General features: G+C 51.8%; 1 protein-coding gene across 2 annotated transcripts in view; it reads left to right on the top strand.

The window, feature by feature from the left end:
- The first annotated feature begins 717 nt into the window (after window positions 1-717).
- Window positions 718-20,887, top strand: part of PLXNA4 (plexin A4) — a 508,367-nt gene continuing 488,197 nt past the window's right edge. For both annotated transcript variants that reach the window (XM_066551057.1, XM_066551059.1), the window contains exon 1: window positions 718-956. The gene's annotated coding sequence lies outside the window, so the exon portion shown is untranslated. The remainder of the gene's footprint in view (window positions 957-20,887) is intronic.

Here is a 20,887-nt window from a genome sequence, read left to right as displayed (position 1 = left end):
CCGCCTTCTCCCCTCTCCCGGAGGTGGGTGGGCTGGAGAAAGGAGGAGCAAGAGCGGCCACTCTCTCTGCAAAGCTAAAAAAAAAAAAATATATATATAGGAAAGAAAGAGGAAAAAAGGATAGAAAGGGTAGAAAGGGATTTTTATTATCGCTTCAATTTTTTATTTATTATTTTTTATTATCCCTCCCCCGTACATTGGGCTGCTGTTGCCACAGCACTTCTACACCTCTCTCCGGCTATTTTTTTTTTTTTTTTTTTGTAATTTTTTTTTTTTTCGGAAAGGGGTGTGTGCCTGTGTTTGCAAAAGAGCCTGGGTGTCCAAGCCGGCTCCGCAGCCACCATTGGAGAGGAGGGCTAGGGAGGAAGGAAGGGCTGGCTGGCGAGACAGCCGCAGTGCGAGCCCTCCCCGGCGGGCGGGCGGGAGGCCGCGGAGCCGGGCATGGCCCCGTAGCGCATCCCCTGCCTGCATCCCCTGCCCGCACCCCGCCCGCAGCTCCGCTGCCCGGCTCCCCCCACTGCTGGCTGCTTTAGAAGCGGAGGGGGGGAAGGGCTGGGGGAGGGAGGGAGGGAGGGGAGGGAAGGGGTGATTTGGGGGGGGAGTGAAAACTGGAGCTGCTTTCCCCCCCCCCCAATCCCCCCCCACCATTCTCCCCCCCCTCCTCCGGCTCTGGGCGAGCCAGACACGGTTTGCCCAGTGCAGAGAGAGGGGCTCCGTGTTCCGCCTCCGTGGAGTATTTGGGATTGGAGAGAGACACACACGCGCACACACACACACACACACACGCACACAGAGACCATCTGCAGTGTCAATGCGGCGCCTGCTCTGAAGACTGAAGTGGGGGGAAAGGAGAGGAGAGAAATATAATATATATATATATACACACACATATATATATATATATATATATATACACACACCAAAACCCACCCAAAGCAAGCCAGGAGCATTCCCAGGTAAGGAGTCCTCCGCCCCGCCCGGGCAGCGGGGGCTGCGGGAGGATGCCCCGGAGGATGCCCCGGAGGATGCCCCGGCAGGGCTGGCGGGGCTGCAGCGGCACCTGCCCTCCACACCTGGCGGCAGCCAAGGGAGGGGGTCTGGGAGGTGCCCCCACCGCTGCTCGCCACCCCCGAGTCCCGGGAAGGGGGTCTGGGATGGAGGGCAGGGACCCCCGCGGGCAGCGGGCTGAGCCGGGGGGCTCGGGCACGGCCCCTCCCGGCCCGCCCTGGGAGGATGCTGGGCGGGGGGCGCGGCGGGGACCCCCCTGCTCCACATCCCCGGCGCGGAGGGGACGCGGTGCCCGCTGTCCCCCGTTCCTGATGGCTTTTTCCCCATGCACAAGGCTCAACTTTTCTCCCCGGAGGTAGCGGCTCAGCCCGCAGCCCGTCCCTCGTCACCCCCGGCATCCCCCGGCTGCGGGTTTGCCTCCCCTCGGGGGGTGTTTTCCCCCTGCGATGCTCCGGAGCTCTCCTCGGGCGAGGAGCTGGAGGCATTTCCAAACTTTTCCTGCTCGCGGTGAGGTTGCAGCTGGACGGGGCTGGAGGCAGAGCCCAATTCCCGGGGAGGATAATAACACCTCCCGGGTGACCCATGGATGGGGACAGGGGACAGCGGCCATCCCTGGTAGTGAGCCCCTAAGAGGGAAGGGCAGACCCTCCCGGCTTCCCTTCCTGCAAGGTGCTGGAGAGTTTTCCTGCCCAAATCCCGGCTACGGAGTCAGCGCTGCCGAAGCTGCCTCCTTTCCCTCGGTGCATGTGTGTGCTGCGTATCGATGCTCTGCGTTTATCAGACATATGCCCTTAAATGATGTACACCGGGAGAAGTGATCTGAACACCGAGCCGCGCGTTGTTTTGCTGGAAATCCACGTTGTTTTGCTGCAAATCTAATGCTCCGGCAGCAGCTGAGTTCCTCCCAGACAAACAAACCCGCTTGCTCAGCCCCAGCAGGGCTGTTTGGGTTTGTAGCGGCTGCATGTGGCTGCTCCATCCCCAGCCCGGAGGAAATCCTCCTCCCGGGGCTCCATCTGCTCGCTGTGCCGGGAAGGGATGGATGAAGGGATGCGGGGCTAGGACCCCCGAGCGGGGCTCGCCCTAATGGCAAGGAGCCGCTGGAACGCGGGTGGCTCCGCACCTCTCCCGCAAAACTTCCCCACCCCGCTCTGCTTCCCAGCCTGGCTCGCTGCAAACGCACCTGACTGCCCACGGCTTCCCTCCGCCGCCGGGAAAAGAGATTTTGGGAAAAGCGAGGTGGGCGTGTGGTGCTCCACGGGTCGTGGGGTGAGTGGTGCAGAGAGGGGAGGTTCGGAGCGGGACCCCCGAGATGCCGGGGGATGCTCTCGATCCGCGGGAACAATGACGGTGCCAGGGGATTTTTACAGCCGATGCAAACTGCTCGCAGCCTTCTAGGGACTTATCTTGAGCGTGCACGAATATTTCGGAGGGCGGAAAGCGTGCTAACTTATTTTCCTCAGCTGCCCTCTGTTTCAGCCGGGTGTTGTTTGTAGAAATCCGGGAGCGGGCAGGACCAGCGGGGCACGGGGGGCTCGGGCTCCTGTGCTTCTAATTTCTGTGATTTTAATTACGGCGTGTGCCTCCCAGCGTGGGATTAGGTGCTTCCTCCCCCCGCCTAAGCCTCTGGCTGGAGGTGCAGGGGATGCGAGCAGCGTTTTGCTTGTGGTTTTGTGTTATTGTTTTTGGGTTTTTTTTTTTTGCCGGGGGAAGTGCGTGTTTGTTTGTTTGTTTGTTTGTTTGTGTGTGGGATCCTTCGCTAAGCCGGGCTTCAAGCGGTGCAACAGATGTGTGTGTGTGTGTTTCTCGTGTGCAGCCAGGTTTAAACACGCAACCCCAGCCCCGGCACGAAAAGCTGGGCTTTCCTCTCCTCCTCTGCCCAGACCCACCCTCCGTGAGGTGTCTCCTTTCCGAAAGGGTCACTCCAAGGCTTCTTCTCTCCCTGTCCCATCCCGAACGTGCGGCGCTCGGCGATATCGATACCACGCGAAATAAATGCCAGCCGCATGATCTAAGTGTTGTTTCTGTCCAAGACGGGTGTTTTAGATGCTCAGTCGCGGTGCTGTAGGGAAGCATTTGCTCGAGGATCGCAGGCACTGCTGTCAAACGCGCTGTGCGCGGCTGGGGAGGGATGCTGCGAGCCCAAAGGGACGCGCTGAACTTCTCCGCGGGGAGAGCGAACATTTGAGCTTTTCCTCAGCGGATTCACCTGCCTGCAGCGCAGAGAGCAGAGAGGGGGTGGGTGAGGCAAAGCCAAGGGCTGAGCAGAGGCAGGAGAGCGGCTGGGCTGAGCTGCGCTGCTGGGAAGGCAGGAGCCGTCTGTGGCAGCTCCATCCCGGGGGGCTCAGCCTTGCCGGAGCCGCTTTCATATCAATTCCTCCACTTTCGCAGGCTGACGAGGGGGAGGAGAGATGCCGGCGCCCCTTTTGTGTTGCATCTTTTTCCTTTTCCCGAACCGCTTTGTCTCTGCCTCCCGATGCCGAGGGGATGCAGTAAAACCGAGCTCCCGCTCGCCGTGCCGGGGCTGGATTCGTGTGATGAGCCCGGCAACATCTTACGATGCTCGGGGTGTGCTGAGGGTTAAAGCCATGTGGGAATCAGTTTTTTGTGAATAAGGGAACCCTGAGAAGGATGCTGTGGTGCTCCACGCTGATCTGACCTGGGGAGGGTGTCAGAGGTGGGGCTGCTGCTGAGTTTTGGAGTTTGCAGTGCCAGAGTTTGGGGCTTGGCACTGCCCACATGTGTTTGGGAGCGGGATGGCGTGGTGTCCTGGGAATCATTTGGCTGCTCTTGACATGTTTATTATTTATAACCCCTCTAAAGCGGGCTCCCACATAGCTGAGACTCCAAAGTCTCATGTGCTGCCCATGAATCCCCCTCCCCACCTAAGGATGCGTTTTGGGCTGTGACTGTTCCCCCTAGCAAAGCCCTCAAACTGCTTCATGCTCTAACACAAAGCATCTGGGGAACCTTTCTGGCTCTCTGAAAGGCTTCAGAGGGCTCTTTCTTACTCCTTCCTTCTGGCTGGTGAGACTCGGGGAAGGGGCAGCAGCGCTCCAGGCGCCCAAGGCAAGGAGACTTCCCGTCTGTGCGGAGAGTCGGGGCAGCCCAGCGCCTTCCTGCAGGGCATCAGTGATGAGCGTGCTTCCCTGCCTGGCTGTCTTCCTGTGAAAAGTGCTTTATATCCCTCGGCTTTGAGCTCTCAAGGAGCCTGTGACAAAAAGAAAAAAGAAGAAGGAAAGAAAAAAAAAAATTACGTCGTGCTGCCCACATGTTTTTCACTCAGGCTCTGAGTGGTTTTAAAACAGAGCCATTCACTCAATTCCTGTGGTATGGATGGGAAAACTGAGGCACAGGGTTTTAAAACATAACCATTTACTCCATTCCTTGGTGTGGATAGGGAAACTGAGGCACAGGGTTTAAAACAGAACCATGCACTCAATTCCTGTGGTATGGATAGGGAAACTGAGGCACAGGGTTTTAAAACATACCTGCTCACTCAATTCCTGTGGTATGGATAGGGAAACTGAGGCATGGGGTTTAAAACAGAACCATTCACTCAATTCCTGTGGTATGGATAGGGAAACTGAGGCACAGGGTTTAAAACAGAACCATCTATTCCATTCCCATGGTGTGGATAGGGAAACTGAGGCACAGGGTTTTAAACCATAACCATTCACTCAGTTCCTGAGTAATTGGGAAACTGAGGCACAGGGTTTTAAAACAGAACCATCTGCTCCATTCCTGTGGTGTGGATAGGGAAACTGAGGCACAGGGTTTTAAAACATACCTGCTCACTCAATTCCTGTGGTATGGATAGGGAAACTGAGGCATGGGGTTTAAAACAGAACCATTCACTCAATTCCTGAGTGATTGGCAAACTGAGGCACAGAGAGGCAAACAGCTCAGTCCACATTTATTGATGAGGAATTCTCACTCACCAGCCTGAAATGCAAACTGAGCCCCCAGTGGGATTTTGATGAGAGCAGGGAGTGGTGCCCTGCACTCCAGTCTGTGCTTCAACAGCCAAGAGCAGCCCTTGGACACAACAGGACATTTCCAGGATTGAATTTTTTCCAGTTAAAATGGCAAATGGGTGCTTTGAAGTGAGAAAAAATAATGGAATTACAGAATAGTTTGGGTTGGAAGGGACTTTAAAGATCACCTAGTTCCAGTGCCCTGCCATGGGCAGAGATAACCAAACATTTTGGGTTAGAAAACTGGCCTGGGAGCAGCTGTGCTTTCATGGATCTCAGTCCCAGTGCCTTTAAAATTTGCTGCAGAATGTTTTGAACCACCTTTGGGAATGGAGACATCACTGCAAAAATGATGTGCTGAGTTCCCCACAGCCTGTGTGGTGATTCTCTGTACCTGGCATTCTCCCTTGGGGTTTCTTTGACTCATCCCAAAGAATAGTCTGGGTTTTTCTGTTGGTGCATGAGCTCTGTGAGTTTGCCTCATCCTAAAGGGGCTGAGCAGCCACTCAGGTACGAGGTGCCAGCTCTGTGTCCCCTGCCAGAGCACCCAGTGTCGTGTGGCTCCGTCCTGAGCCCTTTCCTTGGTAAACACCTCTGGGAGCCCTCAGAGATGATCTGAAGGCCCTGAACATTGGTTTGAAAGCCCAATGACCACTTTATTTTAGGCACCTGTAGCCCTCCAGTTCCAGCTGATGTGAACATTGCCAGGGTCATGCTCCCTTCCAAGGGGATTCCTGGAGCCATGGAGGAAGCCAACTTTTTGCTGAAATATGATGATCCCAGCTGTTCCTACCTCAAACACCTCAAACACTTTGTAGAAGACACCAAGTTCTCAGAGCCTGAAGACCTGGGGGAGAGCAGTAACTGGGTTCAAACCCCCATCCCACTCTGCTGCCCCTCAGCAGGTGGCTCTGACCTCACCTGGAATCACCAGAGAGGGAGAGAGATCATTTGCAGACTCTGTGACTTGCTTTTACTCCAGACTTTGCTGCTGAGAGGGTTTGCCCCCCTTTAAAAAAGTGGTTTTCAAATGCTTCATGCAGTGAAACAAAAATCCAGCCCCAAAAGTCGAGTGGCTGAGACTCCCAGGCTTCTTTTGCATGGGGATAAATAAAAGGTCCTGATGAGTGTGGCAGGATTTGCACTTGTGACCCAAAAGGGAGATGTGGGACCTCTGCTTCTCCTGCTTTTCATGCCTGATCTCTGAGTTTCCTTCCACCTCTATTGTCCCCACACTGATCTGCTGGGGCTTTCCCACCCAGCCATTGGCAATAAATAAATTTCTGGGATTTGAACTTGCCAGGAGAAATGTGTGGCTCTGATGCAGATAATACAGGTTAGCTTTCCACTACAGGCATTTGCACGATCTAAACCCACACAGTTCCCCCTCCTCTGCTCTCCTGCAAGGTCCAGAGGAATAAATCTTGATCCTTGAGCCAAATGAACATAAATGTTTGTGAAATGAGGCTCCACGACCTCTGTGTTATTTCTCCTGGAGCTTAAAACACTCCACAAGGGAGGAAAGGTGAGGCTGGTGAAGATGTTTATTCTCAGTAGTGCTTTCCTGGGAAACAGTGAGGTGATGCTGGGCTGGTGACCACCTGTAGATGGTTAATATTTATATATTTGCTGGTTTTTCTGAATGAGGAACTCACACTTGCTGCCAACAGCCCCCTGATGCTCATTCATGCCGAGCCTCGCTGGGGACCGGCCGGGCATTCCACTGCTTGGTGACTTGGTTTTAGAGTTACAGGGATCAGGAGGATGAATTAGCAGTAAATTACAGCCTGGATGGCTTCATCCTCAGCAGTGACAGGGTTTAAATTAAAAATATCTTGCTGGGATGAAGCACCAGTAAGTCAAGCTCTGGTGTTGTGTCAGCGAGAGCTCAGCCCCGGTGGAGCAGGAACACGAGGAGCCCTCACATCGATTCCCAGCTGAAATGGGAAATTGCCACTTTGTTTCTCCCATCAAATATTCTTCCTTTCCTTTCCTTTTTGCCTCTTTCCCCAGCTGGAGGGAGGATGGCCAGGCTGGGAAGGTGGGGGAAGCTTTGCGGATTCGCTGCACGCGCGTGTGGCCCTGTTTGACTTGGTTAGAGCATATTTGATTGTGAAAAGGGATTTATTTGTTTTTTGTGACAGGGGATTTGTCTATAATGTAGTGCTGGAAAGAAAACTCATTTAGAGACTAAGGAGGTGTATCCTGTTACAATTGCCTATTGATGGAATAGCAAGTGCTTGGTGTGCTACACAGCTTCATTTTACTTTAGGGAAACTTCTCCTGGGCTGCCAAAGGGAGACTTGGGTTTGATGGAGAGCTGTCCCACGGCCCTCAGGGGCTTCTTTGGCTTCTTATTTCCCCATCTTTCAAGTGGGGGAGGTCTCCTAGAAGTGACTGTCCCTTCAGCCACCACCTAATTCTTCCTTTGCTCCAATGATCTTTAAAAATGACTCATTTTTTGTGAAGTGAGTAAAACCAGGGGGAACTCACCCACCAGCTGAGGAACGGCATCATGTCCATGGATAATTGTCACTAATGGGCACTGTGCCACCCCTGGGCAGTGCCACCTTCTTCTGCTGGCTGGGAAGAGGCTTTCAGATGTGCTGAGGAACAGGAGGTTCTGTATTCAAGGCAAAGGCTCTGCCCCCACAGCCCTGACAGGGAGAGGAGGTGAGCTGGGAATACAACCCCACCAACTGTGGAACCAATCTAAAGCTTGGGTTTTTCTTTAATGGACAATCTAGGGAAGAAAAACCCACAGCCAAATCAGGGTGGGCATGTGTGCCTTGGAAAAAAGGAGTTTTGGGGCTGTTTTGGGAAATTCCTCCTTAAAAAAAGAGGTTTTGGGCTGTTTTGGGAAACTTCTATTTGTCAGGGTTTTGGTGCAAATTTCTGTGTCTTGCTAAAAGCAGAGCAACACGTGGAGTTTTTAAGCTGTTCTGAGTTGTGTAAGTGTTGAGGGGTATTTGCATGGATAATTTGGGGTGTTTCCTCCTTTTGGTTGTGCCTCACCCTTTGCACTCTCCCATTTCCTCCTGGCTGGACAGTGAGTGGAGCTATCCCCTGTCACAGCCTCCTTTCCTTCCAGCCCTCTGGATCCCAGCAGCGATTTGGGGGGTAGTAATGACCTCAATACCTGATGCTTTTGAGACGTTCTACCCCCATCCTTCCTTGGATCCCAGGAGTGGTTTGGGGGGTTGCAATGACATCAATACCTGGTGTTTTTGAGACTCCATACCCCAGCCCCCCTGGATCTCAGGAATGATTTGGGGGATTGCAATGACCTCAGTACCCAGTGCTTTTGAGGCTTCATACCCCATCCCTCCTTGGATCCCGGGAATGATTTGGGGTTTCTAATGACCTCAATACCTGGTGCTTTTGAGACTTTCTACCCCCATCCTTCCTTGGATCCCAGCAGTGATTTGGGGGATTGCAACGACATCAGTACCTGGTGCTTTTTGGACTTCATACCCCAATCACCACTTGAACCCCAGCAATGATTTGGGGGGTTGCAATCACCTCAATACCTGATGCTTTTGAGACTCCATACCCCCATCCCTCCTTGGATCCCAGGAATGATTTGAGGATTGCAGTGACATCAGTACCTGGTGTTTTTGAGACTTCATACCTCAGCCCCCCTGGATCCCAGGAGTGATTTGGGGGGTTGCAATGACCTCAATACCCAGTGCTTTTGAGGCTTCCTGCCCCCATTCCTCTTTGGATCCCAGCAATGATTTGGGGGATTGCAATGAGTGTTTTTGAGACTCCACACCCCAATCACTGCTTGGATCCCAGGAATGATTTGGGGATTGCAATGACCTCAGTACCCAGTGCTCTTGAGCTTCCTACCCCCATCCCTCCTTGGATCCCAGGACTGATTTGGGGATTGCAATGCCATCAGTACCTGGTGTTTTTGAGACTCCACACCCCAATCACTGCTTGGATCCCTGACTGCTCCTCTCCAGCTCATCTACACAGCTTCCCCAGGGGGGGCAGTGCTCAGGGACAACCTGGAGGGGCACTTCTTGCTCTAAGTCCATCTGTGCCACCACTGAGGCCACCTCTGGGAGGGCATTCACCCTGAAGACGGCGGGATGAGCTCTGAGTTCTCTCCTGTGCTGAGCTGCTATGGTGATGAGTTGCTATAGAAACACATATTTAGCATTATTATTTATTATTGAAAGGTGCTTCTTTTCATCCCTTAAAAGCAGGGTTGTGCCCAGCAGACCCCAGTGGTGGCTGTGGGACACTGCCCACCCTGTCCATGTGGGATGGGGGGGTTAAGCTTCCTGGGAATGCAGGTTTATCCACGCTGGAGGCAGGGAGCCGTGCTGTGCTGGCCCAGCAGGATGATCTGGTTAAACAAATCCCCCAGTTTGTTCCTGTCACAGGTCCCTTCCCTCGTCAGATCCCTCCTTTGGAGGGGGATTTGAGTGTTGTAATGAGCTTACTCATCTCCAAACTGGTAATCTCGTGCCACCACTCGGGGTGCATCAAGTTCTGGGACAATGTCTGCTCATCCAGCACAAATGCTGCATTCACAGCCCCTCGTGGGCATTGCCTGGTGAATACCTGCTCTTATCTCTGCCTCTGCTGCTCCTCCTTGCTTGCTGGAGTCCCTCCCTGTCTGCAAGCCCCTCCTCTGGTGCTCCTGTGCTGGGGTCCGGCTCAGCTGAGCCCCTCTGGATCTGCAAGGGCCAAGCAGAGCAAGCCCTGCTCAAGGCATGGCTCTGCCTGCCCTCACCATCACTTTCCAGTGCCCATGGGTGGGATGGATCCTGCTTTGGAGGGTCTTGCTCCCCAGGAATGGGTGCAGGTTTGCTCTGCAGCAGGGACCCCGTTTATCCAGCACATGCCTGGGTTTTTATCCACCATCCCTGGCTTTTTTATCCACCATCCCTGGGATGCTCAGATCCCAGGGATGGTGGATAAAAGGTGCAAGAAGGGATTCACAGCATTCACAGGGATTCACAGCTTCCCCTGGAAACTGGCAGTGCTGCAGAGGTGGCTCTTCAAGAAAACCTCCCTCCTTCCCTCCTGCTGTCCTTGACAGCCTGGCAGCCCTGAGGATGCTGCAGTGGCTGCACAGGGGTGGCTCAGTGGGGACAGGAGGTGCTGGGAGGATGGAGAGGTGTCCAGGGGCACTGGGAGTACTGGGGCTGCTTTCCCTCTCTGGCTGGGGCTGGGCTTGCAGCAGGGATTAGCTGTGCAGTTCTTTTCTTGTTCCCTGGAAATTGCCTAGTGGGAAAAAAAAAAAGGCAAAAAAAAAAAACAACAAAAGAAAGGGAAAAGGAAAGAGAAAAGGAAAACAATACAGCTTTTCTGGATGCTGAATGAACAACTGGGAGGTGAAGTTGTGGAGCAGCTGCAGGGGGTGGCTCAGCCCCTCCTCTCACTCCCTGCACAGGTGCTGCAGCTGCAGGTGCTCCCCTGGAGATGGGGTGGGGAGGGATGCAGGAATGGCTGGACCACTGCAGGATGCTGGGGAGGCAGAGCCCTGGGCTTGGGGGATTCTCTGCTGCTGCTGCTGCTGCTTGCAGGGTGAGTTCCCTGAATGCCTGCAGGTCTCCACCTTTGGCAGCCTTTGAGGAAACAAAAGGAGGTTCTTGAAAGCACCCCCTCAGGCAGGAATAAAACACCTTCCTTTGCAGAGCCCTCTCACTGCTTGAAGTCATTCCCTTTGGGCTTTGCATTTTCCTTCTTGGAAGCTCTGCTCCCTGCAGGGAAGAGGAAAAAAAAATCCTGGGGTGAAGGAGCAGGGCTGAGGGGGATGGGGGCCCTTCCTGGAAATGGAGGAAGGGATAAAGGGGTCCAGTGGAGGGGTCTAGGGGTGAATGGAGACCCTGGTAACCCCTCATGCAGGGTCACATCCAGCCTGGCTCTGCTGTAGGGATGGTTGGGAGCATCCTGTGGGGTGGGAGGTGCTCCTGCACATCCCAACCCCTTCTCCTGGTGAGGGGAGGCAGCCGAGTGGGGTTTCTCTGAAAGGAGGGGGGCTGGCCATGGGAAATGAGAGCTTGCTGTGCCCTGGTCGGGTCACCCCTGTCCATGTGGGTCTGGAGGGTTTGGGGTTTGCTTCCACCATCCCCGTTTTCCACTCTGAGCTGCACCAGCTGCTTGGATACGTGATTTGGAGAGGTAGATGAGTGATGGAATGGATTTGGGGCTGATTTGGGAGCCCCTGTGAGTCCCACCAGCCCTGAGACCACCCAGTGTCAGATCTGTCTCCAAAGCCCACTGAGGGTGGAGTCATTTTGGCCATCTTTGCATCCTCTGGCTTTCCCTTGCTGATCTCCAAGGTCACTCCCAGAGATCAGGAGCTGCTCACCTGGGCCAGGAGGCACTTTTGGAGCTGCACCCTCTGCCTGGGTGAGGGATGGAGAAGGCAGGAGAGCCATGGCAGGAGCTGGGGACTTAAACCAGCACCCCTTAGAGCCACTCAGGAGGGATTTCCCCCCTCCTTTATGAAGGAGTTGCTGCCCTTTCCTGCCTCAGCAAGGCAAATGGGATGCCCGAAAATGAAAGCACTGACTTTTAGGACAAATTTCTCTCTGCATAATATCTCAAAGAAAGCAAGGAGAGGAAACAGCAAGCAGGCCTAATTAGGTAAGTATTCCCCATTAGGAAGGGGAAGGAGCTATCAAGTCGATTTCCATTTCCTCCTTGTTTTACATGCCTGATTGTTCCGCCTCTCCAGGAGGCGGTGTGTGAAGTAGGTCTCTCCTTAGCTTGGAGAAGTAAATAATCAGGGCACCACGAGCTCCTGAAGCTCTTCCCAAAGCTTTCCAAATCTGGACTGAGCTGAGGATTTTTAGCATCTTCACCAGCTTTCCAGGAGCTCCTCAGCATCCATGAGACCTGGCAGGGACTCGTTTTCCCCCCTTCATGCTGAGAACCAAGGTGGGCAGTGGGACTTGCATATTCCTGCTGATATTTCTCCCTGTTTGACCTGTTCTGGGTGGAATTTCTGGAATTTCCTGGCTGCTTCCCAGTATAAACTTGGGTGTGAGTACATGGAGGTGCATTGGGAAATGAGATTGGGATCACCACCCAGTCCAGCCCTACCTGAGCCCAGCGTGTCCCCATGATGTCCCCATGTCCTGCAAAGCTGCTCTGATTGGGATCAGCCCCTAAACCACCACTCAGGCCATCCCTACCTTAGCCCAGTGTGTCCCCATGATGTCCCCATGTCCTGCAAAGCTGCTCTGATTGGGATCAGCCCCTAAACCACCACTCAGGCCATCCCTACCTTAGCCCAGTGTGTCCCCATGATGTCCCCATGTCCTCCAAAGCTGCTCTGATTGGGATCAGCCCCTAAACCACCACTCAGGCCATCCCTACCTTAGCCCAGTGTGTTCCCATGATGTCCCCAGTGTCCCCACGTCCTCCTGGCTGTGTACTCAAAGCTGCTCTGATTGGGATCAGCCCCTAAACCCTCACCCAGTCCACCCCTATCTGAGCCCAGCCTGTCCCTATGATGTCCCCATGTCCTGCAAAGCTGCTCTGATTGGGATCAGCCCCTCAACTCCCACACAGTCCACCCCTATCTGAGCTCAGCATGTCCCCATGATGTCCCCATGTCCTCCAAAGCTGCTCTGATTGGGATCAGCCCTTAAACCAGCACCCAGTCCACCCCTACCTGAGCCCAGTGTGTCCCCATGATGTCCCCATGTCCTGCAAAGCTGCTCTGATTGGGATCAGCCCCTCAACTCCCACACAGTCCACCCCTACCTGAGCTCAGCGTGTCCCCATGATGTCCCCAGTGTCCCCACGGTGTCCCCACGTCCTCCTGGCCGTGTACCCAAAGCTGCTCTCCTGGCTGTGCTCTCTACTGCCTCTTAGAACAACACATTGCAGCGTGGGCTGCAATTATGGAGCCATCAACGGGTTCTTGTGACACATTTTGGCGAGCCTGGGGACGCTTTGTGTGCACCAGCCTGCGAGGGAAGCTCTCTCCTCCCCCCCTTGTGCTGCCTCCCCCTGCTGCAGAGTCTGTAAGTGGTGTTATTAAAGGCTGTCATTGGCACAGTCAATGGCTGACACAAGGCAGCCCTCAGACTTTGACTCATCACACACACACACACACACACACATACACACTTTGCAATGCATGAGCCACAAAAAAAGCCCATTTCTCACCAGCATCACCCTTTCCCCAGCTGCTTGGGCCCTTTTCTGCATTCATTTCAGAGAAGAAGCCTTGATTGTCCTGCAGTGTGAGGAAGGGATTGGAGTTGCATCATGCTGCCTGCACGTTTCCCAGCTCTCTCATTATCTTTTGCTGGAAGTTGTGATGCCTTTTTTTCCCTAAATACAACTCCATATATATAGATATATATGTGTGTGTGTGTGTTTTATACATATACATAAAAATACACATTTATATGCACATTGCTACACACAAATGCAAACTGCACATGCTTTGGAAATGCCAATCTGTTCACCCTGCACTTTTCACAGATCACTGCCAATTTTCTCTCACAGTTCAGGAAAGGTTCTGCAGGTCCAGATTTTTGGAGAAGGAGGAGCAGCCTTGCTGCAATAGCTGGAATTAGGAGGGATTTAGGCATAAAAAAACCCCAAAATTTTACTTTTTCCTCCAGCATCCCTTGATCAGATGCTGGTGGCAGAGAGATGTTTTCCAGCTGGTAAGGAGGAGAGGGAAGAAAGAAAAGAGTTTGAGGTTTTCCTCCACTGCAGAACTGGGAAGAAAAAGAGCAAATTTGGACAAACCTTTGTGTCTGGGCATGTGCTCCAGTTGGGCTTGGCTGCCTCGGTGCTTTTCAGAAGGTGCTGGTCCAGGCCCTGCTGGTGACAAAGGAGTCTCTGAGGGGCTCTCAGGGGTAGGGGATGATTGTGCAGCATTTCTCATCCTTCCCAGTGGCTTAGCTGGACCCTGGCCACGAGCACTCAAGTGGGGCAGCACGAGGTGCCACGAGCCTGGAGGAGATCCCAAGCAGATTGGAGCTCCATGACAATCTGCTTTTCTGCTTTCCAGTCCTTGGCTGTGCCTGGACACGTGCAGAGGTCTCCCTGCCTCCAGCTGGTTGATGCACAAGGTTCTTGGAGCCACATTTCCCCCACTCACAGCCCTGCTGGCCACTCAGGCTGCTGCCCTGTTCTGCTGTCCTGCTCTGCCTCCCCTCCTTCTGGGGATTTGTGTGGGAGGATAATTCTGAGGCTTCTCCAATACTTGTACAAGGGTATGGAGAAGTGACTGTGAGATGCTTGTGATGCCTCAGGTTTGGCTTTTATATTTTTCACATTCTGTGCTGCTTTAGTGTGTGGGTCTGAGCTTCATATTATGGGATGGTGAGCTGTGTGCACAGAGCAGGGAGACAAAACAATTCCTGCTCCAGCTGGGCACCAAGGCCAAATGACCCAAATCTCAGCCCAGGAGCACAAACCCCATGGGCTGAAGCTCAGGTGGGTCCAAGTGTGGGTTTTGCTGTGTCAGATCCCACGTGTGCCCCTTGGAGCCCATGGAATCTCCAGGTGGGGCTGGCCCAGCAGCCCTGGCCCAGGGACAATCCAACCTTTGGGGCCAGGCCTGGCTTTGGGCCCAGCTGGATCCTGCCCAGAGGGGCTGGGAAGGCCGAGCTCCGCAGGGAGCACGAGGTCACTCTGGGAGCTCCATGGCCAGGACAGGGGCCAGGACAGGAGGGAGCAGCCTCAGGCTGGCCAGGGCAGCTTCAGGGGGGACCCTGGGGACAATTCCCCATGGAAAGGGTTTCCAGTCATGGCACTGGGCTGCCCAAGGCAGGGCTGGAGCTCCCATTCCTGGAGGGGTTCCAGAGCCCTGTGCATGTGGCACTTGGGGACAGGGCTGTCTGATGCCTCAGGTTTGGCTTTTCTATTTGTCCCATTCTGAGCTGCTTTGGTGTGTGGGTCTGAGCTCCATATTATGGGATGGTGAGCTCTGTGCACAGAGCAGGGAGACAAAACAATTCCTGCTCCAGCTGGGCACCAAGGACAAATGACCCAAATCTCAGCCCAGGAGCACAAACCCCGTGGGCTGGAGAGAGAAAAACAAGCAGGGTGGGACTGCAGGGGCTGAAGCTGGAATGGGACAATGAACTGCAAGATGCAAATGGAGCAGAACTGATCCCAGGGAGAGACCCCGGGAGCGCTGGTGCATTTTGGGGCCATTTTGGTTCATCTTGGGTGCAGCCCTGGCTGGGCTCTTGTGCTGCCCAGGGTGGGTCCATGGAGGAGATGCTTTCCATAAATCCCTGCTTTATTCTGGAACTCTGCCCAGCCTCTGCTCCAGCTTAGCCTCCACAAGGCATCACTTGAAGCCTTTTCACTCAGTGATTTGCCTCTTGATTTCACTTGGTCCTTGTCTTCTCTCCTGTCTTGCTTCTCCCTCCCTGGGAACACAGGCAGCAGAATCAGCTTTATTTTCTAAAAAGCAGAAAGGTCTCCAGGTGTAGGGTTGTGCTCACCTGTCTCTCCTGCACTGCTCTCTGCCAGTGAGTGACTTCTCTCACCACCCATAATCAGCCTCTCCCCAAGGTCTCTGTGTTGCTGAGCTCAGGGTGAAGGTTTTACAGCCACTGCCTCTTCTCAAGCACAGGAGAAAAATAATCCCTTCCTCAGCTCAAGGAGCAGCTTTTAAACTGGTTCCTGCTGCTGCTGAGGCAGGGTGGCTGCAGGAGGGGCCCAGCCCAGCCCCTGGCAATGCTGGGATGGATGGAGGATGTGTGTGTCAGGCTCCCCACGCAGAGGAAGGAATCAAATATCTGCCCTATCTCAAATGCCATGCTGGGCTCCTCTGGGACAGAGTTATTGGTGAGGAGGAAGCTGACCTTCTCCTGTGTTTATGAACTGAATCTCTGGTTCAGTTTGGGTTTGATTTCTCCCCCCTCCCCTCCTGTTACAGAGTGCAGTACTCCATTTCAAAGGAAATAACGTTTTCTTCATTTTCTCTTTTGCTGGGATTTTTTTTTAAAGTGCTGCTCAAAATGAACAGGATTCCTTCCCCTCAGCTTTCTGTGCTTTACCCTTGGCTTGTCGCTCTGGAAGTGGATGTTGCTTGCCCATGTTTTTTGGGGCACCAGGGATATTCCCCTGTTACAGCTGTTGAGGTTGCACAAATTCTCCTGGAGCTGGGAAAACACATAATTATTTTAGTAGTCAGACCCCAGCGAGTCTGAGAATTAAAAATTCTCCTCATTTCCCTCAGTGCCACATGGATCTGTCCTTCTTCCTCCTGGCTGACTTATCTCCAGCCTTCCCTGGCACAGCTTTTGCTGCAAATCCTTTCCTGCAAGGGCTGGTCTTGAGCATCCTCAGAGCAGCAAGTCCTTTGGAGCCCCATTTCCTTTTCCTTCTGCTTCTGCCAGTGGAGAGCAGATTTTAGGAAGCTCAAGAGCTCTGTCTCTCCTGTGCACAGGTCCCTTGGAGATATTTAAAGGCACTTTGCTGAAGTTCACAGGTGACTTTTGAAAACCTTGGCCATTGCATTCACGTATATATATATATATATATATATATATAAATATAAATATATATAAATATAAACATAAATATATATAAAATATCTGTTCTCTCTTCGCTCCTGTTTTCTTTCTCTGTCAGGAATCCAGCTGTGCAACATGTGGCACTTGTAGGGCTTGGAAGGCAGGAAGATCAAGCAAACACAGAGCTTTCAACAAGAAGAGATAAATTTCCAGAATAAATTCAAGCCACGTAGGCCCAGTCTGTTTTAGTTTTAATGCCCTGCTGGTAGTGATGTGTGGGAGCTGCAGATATAAAGCCAGGGAGAGAAGAAGAGTTTATTTGTATTATTTCTGGCACCTTGATAGAAAGAAAACCCCAGCTCTGAGTTCGTGGGGCTTGGCACAATGTTTGTCTGCATGGTCTGGAGCAGCAAACTGCCTGTTGAGCTCTGCCTTTGTGCCTGGCTGGAAGGCAGAGGAAAAAAAGGGAATTATCTGCCCTGACTGTTGTAACTGGAAGAGGAAAGTGCTGGATTTGTGGCGGTGTGTGGGATGCAGATGGCCCCAGCGGAGAAATATCTTGTTATTAATAACCCCCAGAATTGTGATAACAATTTCCCACCTGTGTGGAAACGCCACCACGGTTTTTATCACAGCACAGGAGCTGGGGGCTCCCTGCTCAGGCAGCTGCTGGGGTTTCCTATTTTCTGCAGAGACAGAGGGCAGGGCAGGATTTGGGGTGTTGAGCCCTGATCATAAATTTGCCCCAGAGTAGAAATATCTTGTTATTAATAACCCCCAGAATTGTGACAGCAATTTCTCACCTGTGTGGAAACGCCACCGCGGTTTTTATCACAGGAGCTCTGGGCTCCCTGTTCAGGAAGCTGCTGGGATTTCCTATTAGGTGCAGAGACAGAGGGCAGGGCAGGATTTGGGGTGTTGAGCCCTGATCATAAATTGGCCCCAGAGTAGAAATATTTTGTTATTAATAATCCCCAGAATTGTGACAGCAATTTCCCATCTGTGTGGAAATGCCTCGCAGGTGACAAATTCTATATCTTACAATATAGAATATCTAAGACAAATCTTATGAATGAAGATAAGAAATCTTGAAAATCTTATGGAATGAAGATATCTATATCTCATCTTTCTCTATAAGATAAAAAGCACAGCAGCACTCAGCACAAAACACTGCTGTTTTCAGCCTAATGCCAACACTAACAACTCAGACTTCATCCCTCTTTCCCTCGGCCTTTTTCCTCAAATCCAGAGTTCATTTCCATCCCTGTTTCCCTCTGCCTTTTTCCTCTAATCCAGAGTTCATTTCCATCCCTCTTTTCCTCTGCCTTTTTCCTCTAATCCAGAGTTCATTTCCATCCCTCTTTCCCTCTGCCTTTTTCCTCTAATCCAGAGTTCATTTCCATCCCTCTTTTCCTCTGCCTTTTTCCTCTAATCCAGAGTTCATTTCCATCCCTCTTTTCCTCTGCCTTTTTCCTCTAATCCAGAGTTCATTTCCATCCCTCTTTTCCTCTGCCTTTTTCCTCTAGTCCAAACTAAAACATTACAGGGTCCAACTCTTGAGTCAAGGGCAAAATACAGCCCAGCCTCCTGCCTGAGTGATGCTGGGTCATTGAAACCCACCTGCAGCCAGTCCCCAGACATGTCCCAGCCACACAGGAGGCAGGAAAAGGCCCTGTGTCCTCCAGCCCTGGACCTGAGCCCGGGGAGATGGAGCACAGGTGATGCTCTCCAGGAGCAGGGAGGATGCTCCTGCCTCACGTCTCAACAGCTGTGACTGCATCCCCAAGGGTAATGGGCACAGGTTTACAGCTTTTCACAGCATTTGAGGCTTGTGTGGCATTCCAAGTGCAGCTCTGGGGTCCTGTGAGGAGAGGGAAGAGAGCAGCAGGTCCTGTTTTGGAGGGAGTGGAGAGGTGCAGACAGTGCCAGGTGAGGCTAAGGGGCTGGAGCACACATTGGTACAGTGCTTGTGGGGTTTACTGTTTTAGCACCTGGGCATCTGCTTAATAGTGTTTCTTCAGCTCTTAAAAGCTGTGTTATCAAGGCCTCCATTTCCTGTGAGCAGGATTTTTATGAACAGAGGTGACCTTTGCACGCCCCCCACATTAAAAACACCTCTTGTCTCAGCCACAGGTGCCTTTATCCTGTGTGAGCAGAGATGAACAAAGCAGATGGTGTTTGGATCTGGATTAAATTAAAGTTCTGCTTGCAGCTGGCTTAGCAAACAAATAACTTTCTTCTGGGTAGCACAACCCAGATCTCCAACCTCTCACTGCAAACTAAAGTGTCCTTTGCAGCCTGGCCTGCTCACGTGCCCCTCTGTGCTGCTGGGTTTCTGTGTACCACCTGTCCTAACACAGCTAATGCTTTGTGGTGATGCATCTGCAATGATGAGGCTGTGCAAACAGCTAAAACAATTGCATCACCCTCCCTGTGGCTGCTCTGGGGTGTGACCATGTTCACAGGGGTCCTGGGATGAGGGAAGAGATGAGGATCTGACTCCATGTTTCAGAAGGCTGATTTATTATTTTATGATATATATTACATTAAAACTAGACTAAAAGAATAGGAGAAAGGATTTCCTCAGAAGGCTGGCTAAGAATAGAATAAGAAGGAATTATAACAAAGGTTTGTGGCTTGGGCTCTGTCTGAGCCAGCTGGGCTGTGATTGGCCATTAATTAGAAACAACCCCATGAGCCCAATCCCAGATGCACCTGTTGCATTCCACAGCAGCAGATAATCATTGGTTGCATTTTGTTCCTGAGGCCTCTCAGCTTCTCAGGAGGAAAAATCCTAAGGAAAGGATTTTTCATAAAAGATGTCTGTGACACTGGGGTGATTTGTGGAGCTGCTGATGGCACCAGGCACGATCTGTGCAGATGAAGGGTCAGGTCCATGAAGTGCAGGGCACCTGCAGCTCCCATCTGTGTCTGAGTGGACATGGGGAGATCTCTATGGGAGGAAAAGTGGAGATTTTGCCTTTTTGCAGCAGCAGCAGCAGCAAGCTGCCCACATGGAGCAGAACGTGCTGGCTGTGTCTCCTCTCATTGCTGGTCAGTGTGGGGGAGCACAGGGATGAACTGCAGGAAGCTTTAGCAGCAGAGCAGCAGGAGCAGACACCTCCTCCCTTCCTCCCCCCGGCCTCCCAGGCTGGGTGCCAGCAGCTGGGCTCTGCTGTATCATTTCAGGACATGCTGGATGCATCCCTGCATCCCACAGCTGAGCAGGGTGACCACTGAACTATTTAAAGTCGCTCCAGCGCTGACACTCGGGTGTGCAATGCAAATTCTGCTGATGCTGGGAAAGTGCTGGGGCAGGGGATGGGTTAGGACTGAGGGGAATTTATCACTTTTGGGTGTGTGTCCCTCAAACAAGCACCAAAGGAGATAAGAATAGAGAAAATCAGAGGTGAAGGAGCTTCCCCTGGTGCTGCATGAGTGGCTCTGTGTTACAGTAACTTTTTTGAGTTAGGTCTAACAAGCTCTTAGAAGCTTATAACACACTTAAGATAGCTCAGCTATCTTTGGAGGCATAAAAATCAGCAAGATAGCTTTTGTTGCAGTGTTAGAAACAAAAAAGTTTCATAAAAAGCACAATAACAAACAGAAAAACTGAGCTGGGTGGCAAACATTTTTGCTGTTAGTAAAACACTTTACAAAAGCAATTAGTTTTTTTGTTCTTTTCTTTTTCTATTAAATTGCTTAAACAAAACTTTTTAGTTTTTGTCTAATTAACTATATTTAAATTTAAAGTGAAGTCCCCTGGGTCCTATAAAGTATCTTTTCATTTAATCAAAAAAATTAAAAACTTATAAAGCTCTTTCCTTTTAAAATGACAAAAAATCATTTTGTCACTCTATCAACAAAACCCACACTCCTACAGCTCTGCAAAATAGAAGTTATTGCTGTGGCACGGAGCTGGGAATTCAACCTGTGGGATGAAGATTTGTCTCTGCTTTTCTGGCTCTGTGTGACCTTGGGCAAGTCACAGAATCACAGACTGGTTTGTGTTGAAGGGACCTTCAATAATTTTGGGCAGGGACACCTTCCACTAGCCCAGGTTGCTCATCAGGATCGAGTTCTCCTCCTCTCTTGGTAAGCTCAAGTGTTGTCTGATCCATCCTAGGAGCAGCGGGAAAAGCAAAACTTTTCCTTGCAATATTTGTGTTATTAGATGTTCAACTTGGTCAAATTTAGACAGACTTTTAGCCATGGCCACAAGAGAAGGAGCATTCTGATTTTTCCTCCCTGCTCCAAAACGTGCCACCTTTTCAGTGAGGCAGAAGGAAGAATCTAACAGAGGTCAAATATAGAAAAAAGGAAAAAAAAAGTTAAAATCAGTAACTTGCAAAAACTTTTCCCCTAATTTAGTTCTCAGCATTGCCCAAGTCATTCTGAATGCAGCTTTCCACAGAGCTGGTAGCCTGAGGCAGACAC

This window comes from Molothrus aeneus, chromosome 5 (assembly GCF_037042795.1).
Source record: "Molothrus aeneus isolate 106 chromosome 5, BPBGC_Maene_1.0, whole genome shotgun sequence".
NCBI lineage: Eukaryota > Metazoa > Chordata > Aves > Passeriformes > Icteridae > Molothrus > Molothrus aeneus.
This window is presented reverse-complemented; position numbering and strand designations above follow the sequence as displayed.